This window comes from Camponotus vicinus, unplaced genomic scaffold (genome assembly GCF_025532165.1).
Source record: "Camponotus vicinus isolate PSW18456_S1 unplaced genomic scaffold, iyCamVici1.0 SCAF_14, whole genome shotgun sequence".
Taxonomy (NCBI): domain Eukaryota; kingdom Metazoa; phylum Arthropoda; class Insecta; order Hymenoptera; family Formicidae; genus Camponotus; species Camponotus vicinus.
Genome location: NW_028141950.1, coordinates 2,372,063 through 2,394,247, shown reverse-complemented (window position 1 = coordinate 2,394,247; position 22,185 = coordinate 2,372,063). Strand labels below are relative to the sequence as shown.

Here is a 22,185-nt window from a genome sequence, read left to right as displayed (position 1 = left end):
CACGGTTGTCATCTTAGACGAGCGCATTAAACAAGCAACTCGATATTAAATGATGCCGCAATTTGTACGCGTATCGATACGCGCCGTTATACTTGATTCTCTATGATTCATTTCAAAAAATATCACAACACTCGTTGAAAGCTAAATGTTCATTTTGAAACACATTCATAATATGGAGCATCTTAATATACGATGTCCAATGTTTAAAATATGTCAGCTATAAAAGAGACGAATACGAAAAGCTCGCGAAAATTTTCAAATCTCTCTCGCTCTCTTTCTCCATCTCTGTCTCTCTTTCTCCCTCTCTTTGTGTTTTGAAACATTTAATAGAAAAAAAAGACAAACAGTCGCGCGAGTGTAGGTTTTTAAATATACGCAGACATGTATCCAAAATTCTCCCGAGCTTTTATATTCATCTTGTATGTGTACACGTTATTTTACATGCTGTTGTTAATTAGAACGCGAGGTAAAATCGCGTATTCGCGTTTGTAGCCATCGGCAAAAATATTCCGTGCGCGGCTGCAAAATCTATGCGCGGAAATAATATTTTAGATATTTACCGGGGACGACCTGAATTCTTGTCGGATAAAACGCGAAGCCGCGGCGTTTCAGTTGTCGCTGCCGCTGCCGCAGCTTCCTCCTTCTCGAAATCTCCAGCGACTATCGCTGGATGTGACATATTTGCGTACATTTACGAAGCATCGGGTAGGTAGGTAATACACAAGCGGTTGGTTTACATTCCCGCTACTCTCTCGTTCCGGCACGTTCGCTCTCGCGATACTCGAAACCCGACCGGAAGTCTCGCGATGTTTCAAAGACGCGTTTGGCGTTCACGGCCTTTCAAAACTTGGAACGTCCTTTATAAAAGTTCAAAGCGCGGTCATAACCCTTTATCACGAAAAAGCAGCGCCATTGTTATTACGTTCCCGTTGCCGTAAAGCACGCACCGAACTTGCCAAGTACTCGTGCGAGTGCGAGCGCGAATACATAAAATTCGTTTTAACGCAAATAATAAGCCGGAAAAAAGGCCGCGAGAAAACTTGCCGCTGCTCTCTCTTCTTCTTTTCTCTTTTCTTCAGGTCGGATTATCGCGAAGCGCGCCAGCGAGAAAGAGAGAGAGAGAGAAAAAGAGGGAGAGAGACGCGCTTTGTTTCCGCAGGAAATTAAGACCACGATTTAAATGTAACTTCAAAGTAATATGTCATACACTTGTTCCTCTCTTAATATCAAGAATTGTGGCGCTCCGTGCTACGGTTCACGTGCACCGATTCCGCGCACGGTGACCCGTTTCTCGAGTCTCGAGATGTAAAAGTGCGAGTGGAGTAAGCTAAAAATAATCATTACCAGAGTTGGCCGTTATATATTCGCGTATAACTCGGGGTCCTTGTTTATTTGAATAGTCGCAACGAATATTGCAAAATTCGCGTATATTTTTATCTCGCTAATCTACTTGCGATAAGGAATATCCTCGAGTTCTCTCGAAGAGAAAATAATTTTATACGTACGTAGACATAAATATTTTATATATATAAGGGATATATATATATATATATATATATATATATATATATATATATATATATAGAGCTTTTATGTCATCGTGTAATCGGGAATTGCACGAGTGTATCATCCCGCCTCTCTCCATCTCCCGCCTCTCTTATAAACATCCTTAAAGCGTTACGCGATCGATCACGAATAAGTGATTGATCTGACCCGGGATCGGTCGGGCGGGTAAAATCCGGGATAAGTAATACCTTAAAGCGCCCGGTGAAGGGTTGGTCGGAAGGGGATCGCGCGAAATGAAAAATATCCGCCGACGATTGCAGACGTGACGCGTCGGTATGCCGCGATATCTCGCGGGTAGAGAGGAAGGGGGGAGAGGGGGAGGAAAGCGAAAGAAGAAAAACCCGGAAAGATGCGGAATCTTGAGTCGCGCGACATCATGATAGGTCCTCGCGTTGTATAAATATAGTCTATCGTCTATATAAATGAGGAATGATAAAAACAACCCTTTCTCTCTCCGTCTCCGTCTCTCTCTCTCTTTCTTTTTTATCGGTACGTATGCTCTTATCATTACGCGCGTGTAATTATAATGGCGCGCGTCGGCCACTTTTCGTGCACCGTTATTTGACTGCGCGCTATCGGAGCTCGTTCACAGAAGCGGTACACGCGAAAATGGAGTTAACGGGGCTGCTATACCTGTAATATACATGGAAACACACGTACACGTACGTAGAGGGGCACACGTGCGTGCAATGTTGGCACGAGGCGAAACGAGCGCCGAGTCAAGATCGCGCGTAGTAGCTCTCGCACTCGTGTATTTCACATTACGTGGCACAATTTTTTCCCTTTGCCGCTGCGCGTTCCTATTATTGTCCTTTTTAGTCCAAATTGAATAATTGAAAGATAATAAATATGATAGCGCGGAATGATGTTTGAAAGAAATTCCGCGCGCTGTTATTTAAATGAAGATTATCGCGTAATAGTATGCATCTGGTACATGCGGGAAGAGCATTTAGCCGTTTCGTGATAAATTACAGTGTAATTACAGGTAGGGAAAAAATGACGTGTTTTAATTTCAGGCTGACGTACAACATGAAATTGAAAAATCTACTCTATCGAACGAGAGTAAACATTTTGGAATATGTATTCCACAAACACACTTTTATGCCGCGATACTTGTAAAACTTGTCCGATAAACTTATTTTACAAAATATCATAAGAGGACAAATTTGTAAAATAAAAAAGATACGCGAGGGGAGTAATTGAATTTCGAATCGACGAGCTATCGCGAAACGTCCCGTCCTAACTAAAGAATATCGCAAATATTTTCCCTTCGTCATATTTATCGCGGGCGTATGGTAAATTCGATTTGGCGGGCATCGCACTCCTCGTCCGATGCCGAGGGAACTCGATCAAGGTCCAGCAGTCGCTTCTCTCTCGGCAAAAGGACCGATATGACGACTCTTGAACGGGTGTCCCCGGAGGAAACGTCGTCGCCGTCGTCGTCGTCGACGACGATGACGACGAGCGATATCCAGGTCGATGAATCGCGAACGCGCGCGCGCGCGGATGCACTTGCGAATTTGTACATTTCGAGTATTGCACAGTCGATACAATGTACGCTAGGAGTCGCATCCAATTAGCTTTGACAAACCTTACGCCGAGTTTATCGTTACAAAGTGATGGTATGCCTGCTTTGTGCACGCCCAAGTTCGGCAGGCAGGTAGTGCGGCGAACGCCGCGACGCCCCGGGGTAGCTGCCGCGTAAAGACGCCCGACGCCCGCCAACCTCCGCGTGTGCGCCCGCGCCCGCGCCCGCGCGCACACGCGAGTGTGCAACGGCAGGAAGCGCTCGCGGGATGCGATCCGCCCGGCAGCTATTACGAGAACGTTGCATGCGATACGGGAATCGAAGCGTTGTATCCAGAGATTCGCTGACGTTAACCCTTTCACTGGGATTTCAATTGGAATTTATCCGTCTGTGCGTTATATCTCATGTGACCTAATGGCATTTCTAATCTCAACCCTCTCTTGCCCCTCATCAATATTTTTATAAGGAATTTGTAAGGATTTTAATGTGACGATACGTTGTTGAAAAGTTATAAATATTATTCTGCATTAAAAGAGGAAATGTGTAATTCTCTTGTAGAAATAAAATAAATTGTACACTCAAGTGAGGAATTAAATTATATTTAATTATCTAAAAACAAGAATGTATTAATAACTCGAATAAATAATCTAGATTGTTATTTCAATTTCCGCTCAGTGGCATGTAAATTATGACCTATCTGGAATTATTCGTGTTCTTTTTTTCACGAGATCCGTTAAACGATCAAAGAAATCTCTCCGATTGACTACAATACCTAATTATTTCAAATGATAAAACACGCGCAATTTTCCGCCCCGACATACCGTCTGTCTCTCTCTCTTAAGCTCGAGTGACGTATGAATATTATATTTATTATTACGGTCGGCCGCGCGCGTTTGTGTCAAAGTTTGGTCCAGCAGCGGCGACGGTGACGTCCGGGTTTCAGAAAGAGGGCAAAACTGCACTCTAGCAAAGTTGAGAGGCAGGAAGAAGCCGCGCTTCTCTACCTCTCTGTCGGCAAAATGCTCGGCGGGAAGAGGAGAGAGAAGGAGAGGAAGCTATTATAAAGTATAATTGTAATAAGTAAACATCTATTCATGGCAACTAGAACACAAGCGTGCTCGCCCGCGCTCGTCCGCGTCGACTGAAAGATTTAATAACTGGAATTAAGATCGCGGGGCCCTTTTTATAGCGGAGGAAACGAAAGAGAGCAAGGGAAAGAAAGAGGAAGAATGGATCGCGTAGTTAAATTGCAGAGGCTCGTAGCGCGCGAATCGATCCGCGAGAGAGCACGAGCCAGCTTTAACTTTCAAAGATAATTCCCCCCGCTGCTTCTCCCTTCTTTGTAACGTGTTCTTATTTCGTTTTCTTTCTCGCTGTTCCTCGCCTCGTCCGATTCCGCCAACGACGACGAGACGCCAACGACGGTTCCGCTCAAAGGCGCATTAAGCGTTTCGCTATCGACGAGCGCATCGATGAGAGAGATGGCTAGAAATATTTCTTAGCTTAGCCTCTCGATCGTTTCTCCCGTCCACCTCTTTCGCACACTTTGGCGCCGCGGCATTTCGAGCGACCGAATAAATCTCTATTTTAAGCCACGAGATTACCCGCGAGCGCCAAAGGCGCTCGCTCGCTTATTCGTCGATTCTAATCAGCATTCAATATTACACGCTAAATTTCACTCGGACTTCTCTGCGGAGTTCTCCTGCGACCGAGTCATAAAGTCGGATAAGAACGCCTCACTTTCGCTCCATAAAGTCGCGATGAGCGTTACTCATGTAAATCTCGCCCGACTCTAGATGGTGGTCGAAGCGGCGTCGTCGCGTAGAGCGGCAACAAGGACGAGGACGTGGCGTGCAAGCGTAAGGACGACCGTCCTCGCACACGGATACGGAAACGCGCAATAACGCGATAAGAATGTTTCCGCTAAAAACTTTCTAAAAGTCCCGTACACACCCAAAGAGGTCCATAAAGAGTGTTAAAATGCGTCTTTGCAAGCTCGTATACATCTCCGACGTTAATAATCCCCCGAGTTTTATGAATCACCAACTCTCGATTTTAATGTTCCGAGTCTCTAGAATCTGAAAAGGCCATAAATTCGAAAGCCTCCGCTTTTAATTTCGAGCACAGTAATTTCGTGTGTGTACTTACCGCGCTTCGCTGTATCCCACATACGCCCCCGCGTAGCGTGCATACCTCTGGGCGCACATACACACACAGGCGCGCATACGCCCACCTACACACATACACACGTACAGTCTATGTATGCCGTCCTCATCCACCCCGGGCTTTTGCCTCCGTCGCGTCCTCCGCCGCCTTTCTTCCACCTCGAGCGAGCCATTGTGCATCGTAGTGAAAAGTTGGCCGGGGACAAAAAAGAAGCCCGCGCGCACCGGCTAAGTTAATGAGAAATAATTGAGTTAAGGCAAGTTATTTTAAGCGGAAAAGTAACCGCGGAAAAGTTGCGCCGAGACCGTGTCCTCGGCGCGGGATGAGTTAAGTTGGCAAACCGAGGAGCGGATTAACTTTAAAGTTACCGCCGCGTGGCCGCCGCCGCCGCCGTCGTCGTCGTCGTCGCGAGTGTGTACACGAGAAGATAACACGGCGGATGTTAATTAATCGGCGCTTTGACGTTCCCCGAGTCACTTTTACGGAGATCGCGCGCATCGCGTCGCGTCGCGTCGCGTCGCGTTAACGAACGAGGGCGGCTAATTGCGGTCCATCAATTGATTTATCACATTAGCGCGCAATTTTTAATCAGTCGACCAGACGGCGTCGATTCGCGACGAGACGGCCGGTCGAACGTTAACCCTAAACTTGGCAGCGTGTGTGTGCCACGCGATTGTACGGTAAATTAATCTTTTAAAGAAACCGAAAGAAGAGATAAAATTTGCCAATTAAATTTATTTGCTACATAATGGAAATTATTTGTATTACATTTTATATAATTTCGCGTTATTTCGAAAAAGAAGAAAATAAATATAAATTACATCTTTCACGCCAGATTGCATTATTTTGAATTTAAACGAGACCTAGTATGTATCTATCTTTATCTTTCTTTCTAAATAAATAAAGACAGACATACATTTAAGTCTTACTTAAAGTCAAAATAATGTTGGTGTAATCGGGCTTTAGACTTTAAAAAAAAACCCCGTGAGAACCTTCATTTGCACGAGATGCGAGGAAATTGGTATTGTGTCTACGTTAGTTGCTTGTAACAAACGGATAAGAAGCCGAGTGAATACACAATAGCGGCAATGAGTCGAATGACTAGCGTATAATGCTCCCTAGATTTCTCCTCTCTTACATATGGTAATATATGATAATGAATTATATACAGAAATAATAAGCCTTTCTCCCGTCTTGCTTACAAGATACACACATATAACTGGTGAGCTATATATAATTAAACGGTAAGCAATAATTTCCTTCCTTATCCGCGAAATAATTTTTAAGATTTACGATATGTATTTTCAAAGAATATTATACGCTCTTCAATTCTCCTTTTAAATTACGTGAAACATTTATTAGAATTTAGCGATTTAATCCAAAATTTGACAGGTTCGGATGTATAACAAATGCAGAGTTGGATCCGATGCCTTTCTCGGGTCCTTCTTTCTTATTCATTCTCTTCTATTCCTTAATGACGTTCAAACAATACGTTCTCGATTTCGAACAATCGCTCTCTGTTCCGTACTAGAAGAATAATTATATGAAATGAAATTAAAGTTCTGTAGAATGTAATATCCGAAAAATATGTCATCGCATTACTGACTGGCGCGATAGATTTTCATTGAATGAATCACGTAAAATACGCGAACACAAATCCCGCGAAATATATCTATTATTATCAAACGATCGATATATAATATATAACGGTTTCCCATTATCGAAGTCATTCGATTCGGCGATTTTCGCTCCGCGTTCTCAATCCTAAAATAATGAGTGTATTATTCTTAAGTAACAAATTTAAAACGCGACGCAAGATATATTCGACACGGAATATATTCAGAATATATATATATACTATGCAAAGTATATACGAGTACTTCGATAAATAACCGTCGCGTCTTCAATTTATCGCGATTGTATTTCGAAGAATAATATGAACAATTTATTTGCACTCCATTATCTGATCATTCGAGATACAATGACAATTGACCATGACATGTTGTCAACGATCTTACATGTTACAAATATCTAAATTTTTTTTAAATTTATATAAAAGACGTAGAGAGAAATTTGCCAGAAAGAAATGTTTTCAAGGAAACGTTCAGCTTTCTAAAAAAATCGTTTAAAGAGAATCGAATCGACTGGAAATCACAAGATAATAAAATTCTCTATCTAAGAAATTTCATTACACATCCTTTTAGAATTCTCCTCGCTAATGCTTTAATGCCATTCCGGGAATACGAGATCCTTTCGTGTCGATATAATCGGTGTCCGTACACAAATACGTCCAATTATCAGGACGTGTCGTTCATTCGGTGCGCTTTTATGCTAAATCGATCGCCTTCGCGGCCGTTTTGTCGTTTAACGCGTGTATCGACATTAACCCGCGCGCGCGGTTCTATATTAACCGGCCGCTAATTGGAGCGGACTAATTAATTCATCTATCAGGCTCTACTTTTAAATTTAGCGCGAGGGCGCGTAGGGGTGCGCTGCCGGACCTTAATTAAGTGCGGCTCTTTGCTTTCACTCGATAAAGTTTCGTAATTTCACCATCCAGCCTCCCGTTCCGATTATTGTTTTGCCGGCCAACATTTTAGTATAATCTACTCGCATATAATTTGTCGTTATTAATCGCTAATTAATTATTATTGAAAGAGTTCTCCCTTTTCGAGCGATTATTTTAAATAAAAAAAAGACATTATATTAAAATATTCTTTTATTATGTTGAGCGAGATCAATGAGATGAAGAGTAATCATACAATCACACGAGAATTAAGCGGCTTGGCATCCTCAGCAAAGACATCGAAAGATGCGAGCTATCATTAATCGATTCGCGATTAACGGACGATTTAACAGGATTTACATGATATTTAGATGCGATTTTGTAAAAACGTGCTCGCGTCACGCGATATATATACACATAAATACAATGTCGTCGGCGGCGCGTTGCTTTATTATACCATAGTTCGCAATGTGCAATTAAATTCACGTCATTATACTATGCAATAACTCAGCCGTCTACGCGATAAATACCAACATTAATTAAACGCGCTCTCTCTTCCTACGAGAAAAGAGGAAACTTCGATTGCGTTTCCGCGCGCGTCAGGTTAAAACAGCGGCAGGATAAATCCGGTGTAATTTTATCCCGCCCACGCGGCCGGACACCATATCTCCGCGCCGTTTTTAATAAACGGCTGATTGCGTAGCGGGCAGAGTCGATGAGGCCCCCCCTTCCTTCCTTCCTTCCTCCCTAACTCGCCGATATTATCGCTATCGTACTGCAAACGACTTTTCGAACTCCATTCTCTCGTCGGCGAATTTGGCGGCGCGCGCGGCCTGATCGCGTTTATAAATAAACCGACGGAAGTCGTTGTTAATTAAATGGGCCGTGCTGTTTATTCGATAAACTTTTGTCGAATCAATCGATTCGTCCCGCGTGCCGGCCGCAACCGCGTGTCCGCCTACCGTTACACACCTCGATGTCGATTAATTCGGCGCTAATTGTTGCGCGGATATCAATTAGCGTTTCGGCGTCACGCTCGACTTGGAAATTTCGCCGCGTCTAAAACTACCCTCTCGCACAGCGAAGGATAATGCGCATCGATCGACATTGATAGTCGTCGAGTTTGCTCGAATCAACGCCTCGCCTCGTTCGCCGCGCACGTGACGCGACGACGATGTCTGTCTGATCGTCGGAGTTGGATGGGGCACGACGGAGCCGGGTTATAGGAGAGACGTGAATCTCCGTAAACGCCGAGATCTCGTCGCGCGAGTAGATTAAACGCCCATAGATTCTTCGTCGATGGTCGTTTCGCGATGAACAATCTCGGGTGGCGAGCCAAGTATTTTCGCGCCGAGTATCTTTACCGATGGCGCTGGTACTTTGCGGATACTTTGCGATGCGATTTTCTACGAATCGACCTGGAGCCGGATTATACGCTCCGTTGCTCCGTCCCGAGTTTGTATCACTTCCATATTTTTCCGCGGATACGCCGACCGGCCGGAATAATTCATCATCGACGATCTTCCGGGAGCTCGAAAAAGAGCTCCGGTCCGCCTTTCATATTTCCGACCGCGTTTGCAACGCGGTGCAGCGTCCGGAAGGGACATGGACGGCGAGGGAGGAGGAGAGAAGAAAGGAGAGAAGGAGGAAGGGGAGCCGCGTAACAAGAAATCACTTAAGACTGGCTATTTTTGTCCGGAGCGCGAGAGGCGAGCTCGAACGGAAACCGACCGACCGGCTCCTCGCCTTCCGATCGTCGATTCGGTTAATCTTTTATCTCGGGTGAGGCGATCTTAAAATCGCGTATGCATTCCGCGCACGCGTCACCTTCTCGCGCGCAGCACGTGGCGCGAATGCATCCGGAGAAGCGTAGCGCATTAATTAATACTCTTACGGCGGCGGTGTATGACTTATACCGCGTCGCGATAAGAAACGGATGACGCGCGGATAAGCGCGCGGCTTGAGCGCGACGCTGGCGGAACTATCGAATGCGAGACACCCTCGCTGTCGGGTGCATCGACGGGGTAACGATCGCTGAAACCAGCCATTATCCCCCCGCGTACCGTCGACCGTATGTTGCAGATTCGCCAGACCGGCGACTGCATGTTTGCATTATACCATATGCGTTTAAATGCTATCCGCGCGCCTTATACGCGTTTCTCGTTCGCGAAGGCAAATACGTCGATGAGAGAGAGAGAGAGAGAGAGAGAGAGAAAATGAAAATGAAAAACGAAAGAGAGAGAGAGAGAGAGAAAGAGAGAGAGACACGTATACCGAAGGATGCGCACATCACTACATGTGATTTCGAACTTTTGTCTACGTGCGCCGCTTACGTGACCGGCCTCGGCGATAAAGACCTCCGGCGTGTTCGAAATGCCGAGAAACTTTTTGCACCCCCGATACTACCGGGGCGCGTTCTCTTTTTTTCCACCGAGCGCGAAAAACGTAAGGAAGGCGAGAAACTTGCATAAATCGTTAAAGCGTAGCCGTTCGATTTTTCCGTTTCTTCCCGCATCGCGCGGGACGGGGCAGCATTCTATCCTTAGTCTCTTTTTCTTCCGTTTTATGCACATATAGGGTGTCTTGGAATCGTCCGTATATTTCGGACTCATCTTTCTCATCGATTTATAATGTACGCGCCGCATAATATATATTCTCTGAAAACGAAAAGAAGCTCGAAATGTCAATAATATTTCAAAAGTCTACCGACACTTGTTTAATTTTTCAATTTATTATATTCTCAAAGAATGTCACGAAATAATGGAGGAACTCTTCAATATTTAATATATTTCAGAGAGTTTTTAATTCTACATATATCTAATACATATACAGTTTTTAATTTGATAAATATTAGTCAAAGAATAACAGAATAAAATACATCACAGAGGTGTCATACTTTTTTCAAGTTAATAATAATACGCTGTGATTCAAATGGAGAAAACGTGCGCAAAAGACAACTCGAGATGTCAATAACATTTAAATTAGAAAAGTTAATTGACATAGTAATTAATTTTGTATTAAATTTTTGTAAAATACTAGAAAAATAACGGAAAATCTTATATTTCGTATTTAATATATTTCTCGAGTGTGTGTTCTTTTAATTTAATAAATATTAATCTCGATGTTTTTTAGAAATGCAGAAGCACTCTTTTGAAATTACACGTTATAATGTTTCGACTTGATAGAATCTGGTCCACAGAGAAAACGCGTGCGGTCACTTTTGATACACGCTGTATATATGTATCTACCGCCTTTTTTTGCTCTCTACCTCCTTTTTTCGTTCCACCTTAGAATTCCGACGACGGGTACATTTGTCGTGGGAAAAAGGGTTTGCCGAATGTCTCTGTATTTACCAGGCTCTCTGGGTAAATACACGCGGAAGGGAACGATTTAGCGGAGCTGTCTAAATATCTGCAACGAGGTGCATTCTGCCGCTGATGTATGCCGCGATATCGAGCGCGCCTTATTTAATCGGTAGAGATACTTGCTTGGGTAAATCGTGCCGCGCTACGATTACAAGCGCTCGCTCGGCGAGAAAACCAACGCGCGATTTTATCCAACTTTTAATTCAACTTTCACTTGTCAGTGTATAAGTGTAGGTATATACGATGACCCGAATACACATATTACATATACTTAATTAGAGCACACATATAAATAACGTATTAATTTTAACATCTTTCACGAGTCTCTGATTATTTACCGACGAGATTATTTAAAGAGAGATACGCTAATTGGATCGAGCTCGGGATGCTCGGGATATAATGGAAAAGTTATCTGCATGGCGATGGTGCGTTAAAAAAAATGACAAGTTACATTGCCACTTGGGCGCGACGCGTCCGAGTACAAAGGGTGATATTCCCGAGAGTTAAGCTCGATGGATTAGCCCGGAGCTGCTTGTGTAGGGTGGGCACGTCGTCTAAATAGAGACAACGGTTTGTGCCGCGTTTCGTGATTCTACGAGCCACTTTAAGCATCTTTTTATTGCGCGACGCAATATCCTATACGTCCATTTTGCCCGTATATGGGCGCCGCGCAGAAGTCGATTGAAAACGGCCCTCCATCTCGTAACGCTTTTATTTCCTACCCTATCCACCCTCGTCCTCGTTTAGGCGTGCATCTCGTCGAGCCCGCATTTCGTACAATTACCCCGAGTCCACACGTTCCATTTGAAAGATTGAAATTTTTCGAAAACTTTCACCCGCAGTCACTCCGCTTCGCCATCGCGGCCGCCTAGTTCTCTCTGCTTGTACGAGCGGAAGTGGATCAATAGCGAGCTATTACCGTCGCGGTAGTGAAAAATGTTTTTTTAAGAGTCTCCCGTAATTTATCTGATCGAGACGTATGATCGGGCTAGAGAAAGAAAGAGAGAGGAAAAAAAAGTGTGACGTACATTCCCACTGATTCTCGTCAAAATCACTGACTCTGGTTTGACTCCGGACCAGTGACTCTGGCGAAATTAATCTGTTTGAAAAAATTAACTCTCTCGGTGTCTGTATATTGACAAAAAAATTCACAATGCATTTTGCCACACGCTTATGGATATTTCGAATTTCGAATTTGTAAATGGAAAATATCGAGGGCGAGATAAAATTGTACGAGAAAAAATCTCGCGCGCTATTCCTAAATTTCATGTCGCAACTGCAAGTTTCGAAATATCGATCGATGAAAAATTTTATCTTGGAATTATTCGTCTTTGTATTAGTGCGAGGAATACAAATCTTTCACATTCTTTACCTCGGTGCATGAGATGTAGACCTTCTTTATTTTCATCCCTCAAATCAGTTGCTTCTCTCTACATTATTTCCAACCTTAATTGATATTCTGCATCCAATATGCGCAATCTGTTTACAAATACTATTATTTAGATCAATAATTAGATATCGCAGAACTTTAGATATAAAAAAACAACACAAATTATACCGACATCTCCGACTTGTTGTGTGAGCGGCCTTCTGTTTATATTTTTGTTACATGTTTTGACTTTCGTGCATTCAATAAAGTTTATATATACATATAATTAGAGCTTTTAGAGAAATAAGATGGTAAAATTTCACGTTCAAAGATGAATAGAACCGCTTTGAAAGCGTTTAGCTCGTACGCGTGTTTATCTTGCTTCGAGAGAGCGGCACAGCCGGCATCGTTGTCCCGGATGCAACGTGCGTTTCAGCAATGAACGAAGGAACGCTGCACGTATATTAGATCAGCATTATAATGCATGGAGCTTGACGCGTTCTTGAGTATTCCGCGACTGACTTTGATGCGACGGTTATCGCGCCGAATATCGATATCTATACCGTGCCGATATAACTCACTCGACGAACGTGTAAACTGCCACGCTGACCTTTATTCCTCTTTTCCCTCTTTCTTCTTTCTGTTTCGTCGCAGTATCGTCTCCGCCGTTATAGGACCGATAAATCGATACTCGATAGAAATGTCATATGTAAGTCGATGCCGGCTTAAAGGCGAACGGGACTTTTGCGCGCTACTTTCCTATTTTCTATGGTAAATTCACGATACGAGAATGTGTCGCGCGCGAGAAAGAGAGGAACGGTACTCTAGGGAAAAGGAGGAAGCGAGAGAGACGTTCGCAAAACGCTCTGCGTTAAAGGCGAAGGGCCAAGAGGAGAGGCTCCCCTTGCATTAAGAATGATAATTTATCTTACGTGTCTTACGTGCACCCTGATAAAATTTAAATTCTTCCCTGCGTTCTAAACGTTCGGGATGGTTAACTTCTATGCGCTCTGGCGGATGATAAATAGACGACCGCTCGTTCCCTCTTCTTCCTCTTCGTCTATGCTTCCTGCCTCCCCCTCCTTTTCTCTTTCTCTCTTCCTCTCTCTTCATCCTTCACCGCCAATCTTTATGGGAAAAAATCTCGCAATCACTCTTCCCGATTCTTGCGTCCGCGAAAATAAATCCTGCATTTGATTCGACTTGACACGCCGTACAATTCGACTCTAATAATTCCTGGACTTTAATAACTCACGATCTGACCCATTTGCGTGTCTCGCGGCCGTCATTTTAAATTAATTTGTGCACTGGCTTCGTGTCTTCGTGTCAAATGTTGCGCAGGAAAAAATAAGACTATCGTCCGTGGAAGAATATAATTTTAAACGAGTGGCATATTAATGTCACATAACTCTGATCAATGTTAATATTTCACGAGTCACGGGAATCATATATGTATATTCGTTGAAATATAACGAGAAAATTGAATCGGCCGTCGAGAAGATTATTCTTCTCTGCAAACGCAAGCTTATTTCAATAATATTTAATACTATTATAACGATTACGAACAGCAATATTTTATCTCTGCCTCTTGATCGCGGTGAGAATTTTGCGCGCAATCAAGTTTCGCGTTTAAAACGAAAAAAGAAAGAGAAAGGGCAAAAGTTGCTCGCAGCGTTCGCTCGAATAATTGTGGCGCGATGACAAAGCGAAGCGGATCGCGGGACAGCAACGGACGCGGGGGTGGACATAATCGAGCCAGAGTAGCATGCACACGGAAATTCGGCCCCGTCAATTATCTCGGGGGGGCCCCGCACATCTGCCATCCCGAGTCCATCGTGTCCGTGACCCTCGTGCGAGCTGACCATCGCGTCGCCGGGACAGCTGCGTAATTTTGACGGCCACGCCACGGGAGTGTCGAGTGTCGAGGACGCGATACGACGCTCGATATGGGGAAACTCAATTGGCGGTGTCGACCAATTGTGTTCGTAGGTCATATTCGGCGAACTGTCTCGAGAGTGCAAAGTTAATGTCTCATTAAATATTTGTATCCCATAAAATGATATAAAATGATGTAATATTCGAGCATTAATGAATTATTTCGATTGTGATGAATATATTATATACATATTATATACTTTTGTAATATGTATATAATATATTCGCGAGTGTATTATATGAGAAAATATTTCTTTAATCGAGTGTTAATTGTTTCCAATTAACAACATAAATTTTTTAGGAATTTGCGTTACAATAACTTTATATCGTCTTTTTAAAACGTCTATCGTCGCTGAAAAATTTTCTTGAAGCAGATACGCGAAATGAGGTAAAAAACGCGAAGAGAGAGAACGTCTCTTTGCTTTCCTCTAGGAAATTGAAAACTCTGGCGTTTTGTGACAAAGTCGGGTCGCTTGTAATGAAAGTTAAACGCGTATAAGACACCGCAGTGTTAAAAGTCGGCGAAATTAAATACCGAAATACTCGTACATCGGCAAACGTCAAACTCTATCTGAATGAACACGATATGAAAGCGAGAGAAAAAAACGGCATAACACGTGTTGCAACATGGTGACATGCAAATATTGGCTGATCGAACAATTGCGCAAGCCATACTAAAATATTTATTGACGCTTACAATTCGCGATATTTGCGTATAAAAAAAACGAGAGCTCTTCTCGCCGCTATATTCTGATATCGACCGATTTTTCAATCTTTTAGCCACTGCAATAAACAAATTTATAATTCGACACGGCGACTACTTCAACGTGCATTCTATAAATAATTGGTCATTGCCGAGATTTAAAATGTAAAAAAAAATATTTTAAAAATGAGATGTCGCCAATTTATCGCGAATTATCATGACATGTCGCGATATTTTCAGCTGGCCGAAATAGCGTACAATTATCCTGTCAGGATTAATCCGGATAAAATTACGTTTATTTTCTGATATCCGCGCGTACACTAGAAGTAAGAATGATCACATTTCTATCGCGACAAAACTGCACTCGCGTTTTATCCCGCGAACGTAGATACGTCCGTATTTGACGCGATTTGGGTCGTCTCTCTTTTTGCGTCCGCCTGTTTCCCGTCCCTCTTTTGATTTAAAAAAGAAGCTGCGTCACCGAGCACGCAATGTCGCACATATAAAAAGGAAATGTTTGGGAAAATCGTTTCGCGAATCGCTGCAGTCGCATTCGCCCTGCTAACTCCTATCGTGAAAAACGAAAACGAAAAATTCACGATTCGTCCGTCTCGCGCGCATATATTTTTTCACAACGCACAATACTGCTTTCCTGAAAAAATATTGTTATCGGGAACATAGTTTTCGAAAAACTTTTAGTCTATGTTCGTGAAAAAAAGGCGGCCGATGACCTCTCCCTTTCGCTCTTGCTCTCTTTAAAATCGCGCACTCGTAATTCGCACCGGAAACACGCGTCATTTTTTTTCCACGTGACAATATACGCATCGACTGTCGATACCCGTTTCTCTCTTTTGCAATTATTGTTTATAAAAAAATCTCATCGCTCAACGATGCGATGTTAACAAAACGAGCGAGCTCTTTTTGTAGAAAATATCTCTCTGCATCGCGTATAAACTCTCGAACGCGCAGGGTATTATATTTGACAAACACAAATTTAAAAAAATAGAATGGGTTCCCTATCTTGTCAAAAAATTTGTCATTAAAATTACGCAATGGACAGTTTTTGACGTTCCGCATGGATTTGTATAAAACACACACATTATAATCCTCTTACGTTTAATTATCTTTTTACATAACTTATTTTTTTTTCGACGTCTCTCGCTGTCACGCGTTGATCATCGCGTAGAGGATTTTACATCGATGGTACAATGGTACAGGTAAATTCCGACAAAAATTACTCCGAGCGACCGAAAGGACAGAGGCATGTATGTCGGATAACCCGAAAGCTTTTCGGCGAACGTTTGCGAAAACAAACTCCCTATCGCCAGCAAAGTTTCGGAGCGAGGAGAACGCGAACGAAGGGATGAATTAATCGCAACGTGAACAAGGTTGCGCCCGATTCCTTACGCATGGCGCAATAACATTCGCTCGAACTGTTCGTTACCGGTAAATTATGTTAACCGCCTTCTTACATTGCCTCTCCGTCTGTATATCGCGCGAATCTCAGCCAGTTACGCTGCGAAAACTTTCCGGAAATATTCATTTGCTTGAAGAAAAAGCAATCGTGAGACTCTGTTGGCCCGCCAACTTTTGTAACACAAATACAAGAGTATAGAGAAAACGTATCGAAGAAAGAAACATGTTTCCGCACGACTTATCAACTCGCACATTTATCTGATATCTTTTTTCCGCAAATATATCTCGTATCTATCTGTTTTCGCATCTTTTTTCCATAAAAATGATTGACAGATGTCGAAATGGAGATATTTACGCACTTTGCGTAAAATGTTGCATAAGCACGTATAACGTAGCTTATATTTGTTCGCAAATACCTGTGACGCCCGTGCGAGATACAATTTCCATACTTTGTGCTTTTAAAATTCCTAGGTGCATCCGCGTGCTAAGTGAAAAGTAATACCTCGAAGTTTTCTAATTTCCGATTACGCCGTAAGGCACACAATGTCGCGTCCAACTGTTGAAAAGAATAAGAATGACACTGGAAAAATGAAAACGAGAGAAATTGATTAAAATAATTACATAATGTAGTCTTTCTGTATTCGGAGCATTTCGGAGCAAGCTGCAAGTAAATATTGCGCACACTGATAGTAATATAAAAATTTAAATTGAAAATTGCCGCAACATTTCACATCAAATTATATATTTTTGCAAAAAGAAAAAAACAATGTACGTGCATTAACAAAAATGTTCAAAATTGCAAACGTAACGCGCATTCGCATGGCGAATGATCAGTGTCTGAAAATTCGGACGAGCGAAAAGCGGAATCTCTCGCGGTCGTCCTTCTTCTCGTCGTCAACGTTGACGTCGACCTGGTCTCTCGCCGGGACCGTGGCGGAACTTTATGCAAATCATCGGCGGAAGTATATCAGCATCAACGGCACCCCCGTCGCGTCCACGCCGCGTCGTCGTTTTACTTTTGCGTTTCACGCTTTTACGGACTTTTCCCTGAGATGACCCACTTTGCGTTCTCTCGGCGATGGAAAACTACGCCCTACAACCATGACGACGACGACGATGATGACGACGACGTCGGCGCCGCCGGACTACCTCGTTTTATTTTATCTTTGTCTTGCTTCTTCCCTTCCTCCTTCCCTCCCCTTTCCCCCTCGACGTCGTTTCCCGTCCGACGTCTTCCACTGTCGCCCCCTTTTTCGTCTACTTTTGTTAACGTCCTTTGTCCGAACGTCGTTACAACGTAAAAAAGGGGAAAAAAGCGCGCGCGCGACGACGGGACGGGACGAATCCGAGGAAAAGAAGGGAACCGGGGACCGCTTGGAAGTTTCGCTTTGCTCGTTAGCGCAGAATAAGATTTCGTCGTCGATGAACAAAGTAGACACGAGTCCAAAGTAATTACGTTTGAGACGCCGCGCCGCGTACTTTACGAGAGGAAATCCGTCTTCGCGTGTGCCACGTCGCCCCCGGCCAAAGAGCCGAGGGAGGGGTCCCGGGGCCATTTAAGGCCCGGGCGGTAATTGCACCGTCCCTGTGAAAACGGTGCGAGAAACAATGCGGAATTCACACATCGCGAAATTGGCTGGCGGCCTCATTATCCCGTGTACACTAGGCGACGGCACGGCAACGGTAACGATTGATGTCGAAAGGGAGAGAGGAAGGAGGATTTGGGGAGGACACGGCCATCGGGAGGATTAATAAATCACTGCTTAACCCTAGCGCGGAATGGTAGTTACGGAGGTTAAGCTGACCGGATTTTTTAATTACTAAAGCCGGAAGACCGATGTACTTTAGGGCCGTGTATCTTGGAGTAATCCATCGTAAAAAGCGAAAAGAGAAACGAAGCGATAAAATTCAACAAACACAAATATACGTACATCTAATGTACTTTTTTGTTTCAATTTTATCGCGTACATACTTTCGCATATTTTTAGTTATTTAAATGTCCTTTTTTATCTAATATTTAAAATTTGTAACGTTATAGATGCCATTTTGCCCGTAAATACCAATATGACGCAATAATAGAATTTACAATTATAATTATAAATGTCAATGTATTATTAAAAATATCGGTATTGAATATTGCACGCGTATATCTGTATTAAAGAGAGATTCATAAATCATTTAGCTCGCGCAGCAGCATTCAGCGAAAATGCGACGCGACATGATTTCGAATGAAAAATAACACTGATCGCCCGTATATATGATAAGATAATGTAGCTAAAATTAGCCATAATAATAACAATTATATCGCGTATGCGCGCGTGTATCAATCCGGTCGTTAATAAATATAAAAATTAATATCGTGATATATTTTAACATTGCGGAAGAATCATAAATCATCGAATGAATCATAATAACGTTTTTATTCAACGATGCGCAACATTACACGACGTAATGGCAAGCGCGTAAAGTTGAATACGTGTGTGTATAAAAGTTAACTTTTTAAATTAAAATATTTAATATTACGCGTCGTAAGATTCATGAATCATTTAATGCGACTGCAGTGCGCAAAAATGTGACGCGAGATAAAAAAATATAATAATACCGACCACACGTTTCTGTACACGATGATGTAGCGTGCGAGAGAGAGTTTATTCGCGCGATAATTGCGATTATATGATGTCCGCCCGCGTATTACGTTTATCGTAATCGCGTTGATGGAAAAAATTTCCGATATTGATAATTATACGCGATATATCTGTCGCGCGCATTGTCTGAAATGTTATTTATTTTGTTACGCGTTTATGGGGCGGGACATCAAATTTAATATGAAAGCGTCCCGCGCGCGTTCCTATATATAATAAAACAATGTTGCGGCTTTCGATATCACAGCACGAATTATTTTGAGCCCGCGCGTTTCATGGCGTTTCATTTGACGTAGATTAATATTTTCGGCGGAAAAATTTGTCTCGCGCAAATTTAATTTCAGAGACAAGAGTGTACATATTTTATATTAATCGACACAATTTCCTGTTTCAATCAAAATTCTGACGTATAATATACTATGCATGAACAAAAAATATAACGTATAAATTATCAAAACTGCAAAATCTTTCTTAAAATAAATTGTTTTCAATATACAGGATGGCCATTTTGAATGACGCTGATATTTTCTGGAAACGGAGGTTTCTCTCGAAAAGTATTTCGTACAAAAATTTTGCAATCTCAATGAAAGCCTCGATTTTCGAGAAAAATTAATGTCATTTAAAATGGACCACCTGTAAAATACGCGCCGAGAAAGAATTATAATAATTAAATATTATATAACATTTTAATATTTTAATAATATTTTAATAATAGAAAACGCGCACGGGGAGACCGTAATATAACGTCTCGTAATAAAATGAGCATCAGAGTTTATAAACTTCATTTGCTTCATTTGAGAAATATAACGCATTTATGGTGACAAAATTTTAACGCCGGGTTCGCGTTGAACATTGAATATTATTCTCCAAATTAATTTCGTTGTAGAACCAACGCCAATACAAGGATGAATGACGATGCCACGAATACACCATACATACGAGATGATGCGCATACGTAAATAGTGACGATGATACCGACCAGATGATACGATCGAACTGTCCGTAAGATCGTAAATCTCGATGGTATCGCGCAGTCTTGGTAATTCGGAGCAATGTGACAGTGACATGGACTAACGGCGCTAAAGCAACAACAATGGTCCGTCGATCTGCCATTGTGTATTAATAATTCGCTTTAAGTAACTTTACACATTCTGGCGCCCTACATTCGCGATATAGTCGTACGTTTCGTACGGCTGAAAAACAAGACGTCTACAAATTTCACAAGGGAGATAAGCCCGCCTTTAGACCACCACATAGCACAGGTAGGGTGAGAGAGCCTCGCGCGCGTTTTTTTGCATTATTAATAACATCCACTCGGTCCACGAGGGACCGCGGCGGTGGACAATTTGCGGACAGAAATCAGAAGGTTCGCTTCAGTCGACGTGCGATTCCGCCTGAAAGACGGGGAGACCCGTATAATACGGGGGATCGATCACCATTTTTTGTTCCGAAGTCAAACCTGATCTTTCACGCGCGCGCCACGTCGAACGGCAGACGTAAAAAGGAAGCGTGTTACAGCCCTTTAACGTTGGCGAGCTTGGAGGAGAAGAGGCGGGAGCGAAAGGGGGATGGGGCGACACCCCCGTCGCATTTTTACATGCCCCGGCAGCGCACGCCCGGGATCGTTTTATAACCTTCCACGTCCACCTCACGCTCGCGAACGTCTGTTTTACGCCCGTTTTATGCCCGCGCAAGCATCTGCAACATTCCTCGAGCGTTTATTTACGAGACACCGGGTACACGAGCGTCCCCGGGTCGAGGGTGGGTAAATTGAATACACGATGGGCCGAAAATGTCGCCCCTCCTTGCCCACCTGAAATCCAGACCCGCGCGTCTCAAAAATTCGGCCCGTCGACCGTAAATTCCGCGCGTCGCGCGCACGCTTGTCTCGCCGCCTTTCTTAGTGCAAGATTTAACAAGATTTATCTGCATTTATGCGCATTTGTATGACGCGAGATAGAATATCGTTAGTATGCGTTGAAGCGCATCGAAAATTATCCTAATGCGTTTTGTACAATCGTTTTCCATAGACTGTTTTCCGCGAAATTGCGCGCTTCAGAAAGTTAACATGTTTTAATGTACATTTAAACGATTAAACGTATTTTAAGATATTGTTGCGTTTTCCTCCCCACAAAAATATTAAAAATATTTAACGCAACATTTTGTTTATCCCGATAAAATGACGAATTTTACCGGATTGGGAATTTTATAAAATTTTATTTATACTTGTACGCTTTCTTATTCGTCTTCAAAAATTGAGAGTCGGAATGGGCATTCTAGAGAAATATTTTTCGTATGCATCGAATTCGTCGATAGCATGAACTGTCTAACGCATTCCCGGCGAATATGCCAGCAATCGACACTAGAGATATAGATTACAAATCAAAAAAAAACACAGAGAGAGCAAAATGTATAACATGCGAATATATCGACTTTCCGCAATCTCTACCAACCATTTTTCTACGAAACGTATTTCGAGAGCCGATGAAACGTGACGGACGTACCGACTACCGCGTTGCGACTGGTATCGCAACAGATTTTTATAGCGGCTGCATCGGCGTGTCGCCGGCAATCCGCGCCTCGTCATTATCATCGCGCTGTTTATAATTAAATGCGGTGTGAACATAATTAAACGATTTAAATATTCACGCGCGCAATTACGATTCGCCAGCCAACGCTGTCGCCTATAAAGCGCGAATATAATCGAGGCTCGTTAATATTTTAGATTCACTGGTTTCATATAAAATTTAACGCCGCTCCACTTCTCGGGCATTAGATATCGACGCCGATTTCTAAGAGCGAAAAAAGGAACAAAGGGAGACGCACGTATGTATATGTGTGACTCACCGAGGCAGCAGACGTTTACCGACTCTGGAATGCGACGAAACAGGGATCTCTGCTCCTCGACATCTTGAAGGACGAGCGTCTCTCCCTTTCGTATCTCTCGCTATCCTCGTGAGCGCGCATCGACATCTCCGGCAAATCCGAC

The 22,185-nt window shown here is 42.9% G+C and overlaps 1 protein-coding gene across 2 annotated transcripts in view; it reads right to left on the bottom strand.

Moving 5' to 3' along the window:
• LOC145965527 (uncharacterized) overlaps positions 1 to 22,185 on the bottom strand; it is a 115,849-nt gene extending 93,664 nt beyond the window's left edge. Inside the window, exon 1 of one of the 2 annotated variants that reach the window (XM_083089171.1) lies at positions 22,044 to 22,185. The gene's annotated coding sequence lies outside the window, so the exon portion shown is untranslated. The remainder of the gene's footprint in view (positions 1 to 22,043) is intronic. The other variant, XM_083089173.1, reaches the window with a different exon arrangement.